Below are 3,514 nucleotides of genomic sequence, written 5' to 3'. Positions count from 1 at the left end.
TGATTGTTATTTGAAGACTGGAAACGAGCTACTGACACAGGAAGAACCGTAGGCGTTTTATCGACAGATATGAGTAAAGCCTTTGACACAATGCATCCAACTCTATTGTTGGCTAAACTTCAGACATACGGCTTCTCTAACGAATCGCTAACATTAATGCATTCCTTTTTCATGGACCGAAAAGGAAGGACTAAACTAGGAGCTGTGGTCAGCGACTGGAAACCAATCAATATGGGCTGTCCCCAGGGTTCCAATTTGGGACCGTTATTATGGAACATTTACCAAAATGATCTCGTCTACCTGGACCGTTCATCTATTCTTTCAATGTATGCTGACGACCACCAACTTTATTATGCTCATAGTAACCCTAACCCTAAATGTCCTTATGGAGGGGATCAAGTATGAAGGGGAACGAATGTCGGCGTAGTATAAAGAAAACCAAACCTAAACCCTAATATCAAGCCATGATTATCGGAAGTAAACACAAGCCATCTCAGGTGACGCTAGACATAAATGGCCATCTCCTTAACATCACTGAGGGACTTAAATTATTAGGTTTCATAGTAGATAAGGATCTGCATTTCTCAGAACATATTTCAGCTACCTGTAAAAAAGCAAGTAGGCTGATTGGTGTTTTAATGAGGCTCAGGAGACTGATCCCTACCGAAGCTAAACTTCAGATTTACAAGACAGCGATTTTACCTCAGCTTACATATTGCAGCCTAGTCTGGAATTTTTGTAAGGCGTCGGATAGAAAGAAACTGGAACGCGTGAACGAAAGAGGTCTCAGAGCGTTTTTCTGTAATTGGAATTTATCATACAACAACTTATTAAAACGTGCTAATCTGACTTCCTTATACAATATGCGTCTTCAAGATATAGCAATATTCATGTTCAAGGTCAAGTATAAGTTACTCCCTAAGAATATTCTGGACTTATTCAGCGAAACGTCATCTACTTACCATCTGAGAAATTCTGATTTCTATATCCCACGATTCAACAGTGTCAGGCATGGAAAACATTCATTGACGTTCTTTGGACCACGACTTTGGTCCAAACTTAGCCCTTAGACAGAGAGAGACAGACGTTAACGGCCTTCATGGCCAATATTAGAAAAAGAGATCTCGCTAGCCTGGTGGAGAACGACTTTTGTAATGGTAATTGTCCCACATGCACTTGCTAAATATAAATTTTATAATCGGATAAAATCACAGATCCTAATTAAATAAGTCTTAGTTACTAAATAAGTTCTTTATTATTGTATATAGTGATTGTAGCCGAAGGATTTTTATATTTCTAGGTATGTTCTTCATTATTGTATATAGCCATTGTAGCCTAAAGATTTTATTATTGTAAATTCGAAAGATTATTGTATTTTTTATGTAGGATAGTGTCCCCGATTAGTAAGCCTATTACAGGCTAGCTAGAAGATTGACACTGACATAAAGTTATTATTATTATTATTATTATTATTATTATTATTATTATTATTATTATTATTATTATTATTATTATTATTATTATTATTATTATTATTATTAACATATATCAAATACAAGGTGTTACAAATGAACCCACTGGGAACTCGGAAAAATCCGAGCCCCAGATGGGATTCGAACGCACGACCCTCCGTGATCTAGTACGGATGCTCTAACCACTGAGCTACTGGAGACTCTATGGTGAGCAAGGGTGCAAGGGGATATTTAACAATTATTCCTCGAGGCCGAATGGGCTCTGAGTCAATAGCCCATGAGGCCGAAGGCCGAATGGGCTATTGACTCAGAGGCCATGAGATTTTTAGTAAAATCCAACTAGTTGGTCAAAAAAATATCGAGACAAAACATCTTTCGCTAGTTAAAGCTAGACTTTAATTGTTATTTTGGTTTTCAAAGCCGGCGCTTTTCGCTACTAGTGGGCTATAACAAATAGCCTACTAGTAGCTCAACCAATCAGAACGCAGCATTGATAATAGACCACTAGTTGGATTTTACTACATATTATTATTATTATTATTATTATTATTATTATTATTATTATTATTATTATTGTTATTCGCGCACTTCATTTCACATCAATTTTTCACTTCAGTAAATCGTTTACTGTACTGCTCCTGTGTTTTCTTCGTGTTCGCTGTCAGAAGAAAAGTTCTCAATGTCTGCCTCTTAAATTTTGGTATCATGGACAATTTGAAGAACACTCGATGTGGCCATAACCCAGACGTTTAGGGACAATAGACCCATATCACTCAATGTCCAAACAACAGATTTTGCTCGTCTAATCACTCATTCAGTGTGAGGCTAGACGTGCAAAGACAAAGCCTTTATTCCCACGAACTGCAAAATGACTGCCGAGCAATAAAGCACGATCATTTTTTTGTATTTTGGAGTTTTACAGTACCAGTTATGTTAAACTAAATTTGTTCCCATTCTCTGAAATTCTTGGTTTTTTGAGGGGTGTAGCAGAAGCGTTAATTTCCCGTGACATTTAGAAATTTTAAGCCCCGTTTACATTCAAATCGTTTTTTGGTACGGCTGGGGTAAAAAAGGGTCTGCGTACTCAAAAAAGGAGCACGGCTCGGATGATTTCTGCAGTGTAAACGTTAAAATTGAACCCGAGCCGTGCTCGATTTTTACCCGTGTTCGGACCAAACTCGGGAGGTGGTCCGAGCACGCGGGTAAAAGATGTCACCGAACCATAATTTGGACTTCCAGTACAGTGTAACAGTCATCCCAGCCGTGCCTCCATTTTCACCAAACATTTGTAACATTGCGCATTGGTAGAACAAGGTAAAATGGCGGCCGCCAGTAAAACTAGTCAAAGAGGAAAGACTTGGAAAGAAAGCGGAGGATTCGCAACGATAGCGACTGCTATCAGCAACATCATTAATATCTTGCGTTTTCCTTTTGGTATCTGATATTTCTTTATTAAACTCCCGAGTTCAACCTGTTCACCCCGGTGCAATCTTGAGAGGACAAGCATGGCACTGACGGTCACCATATGCATGTTGGAAATTGTTCAGATGAAATCATTTTGCGCATGAAAACAATTGTTGTCACTGAGCAAGACGTAAAAGGGCTCATAAAATTTGACTCAAGTTACTAGTGCCAAATGACTTTGGTAAACAGAAAAGAGCACGGATAAAAAGTAGTTAAAAACAAATGTAAACGCCTTTGGCCCGTGTTAATTTTTAGCCGATCCGTGCTACTTCGCTTGCCGACCCGTGCTGAATAGGCCATTTCCGAGTTGCTGTTTGTCTCGATTTCAAAGTGAGTCTTAGTGCTCAACTATTGTAAGGGAAATGAGTTTGATTTGCATAAGTTTCCATCTGAATGGTTGTGCACTAGGACTCGCTTTGAAACTGAAGCATGCAGCAACTCGGAAATGGGCTATTTCTCTAGAGTCAATGCAGCTTAAGCCCCTCTTTCGTGTTAATTTCCTTGGAATCGCGTTAATTGAAGTCGCGTTAACTTCAATCACGTTAATTATTCCCATAAGAAGGTAAATGATGATCGCG

This window comes from Montipora capricornis, chromosome 12 (assembly GCF_036669925.1).
Source record: "Montipora capricornis isolate CH-2021 chromosome 12, ASM3666992v2, whole genome shotgun sequence".
In the NCBI taxonomy this organism is placed as follows: domain Eukaryota; kingdom Metazoa; phylum Cnidaria; class Anthozoa; order Scleractinia; family Acroporidae; genus Montipora; species Montipora capricornis.
This window is presented reverse-complemented; position numbering follows the sequence as displayed.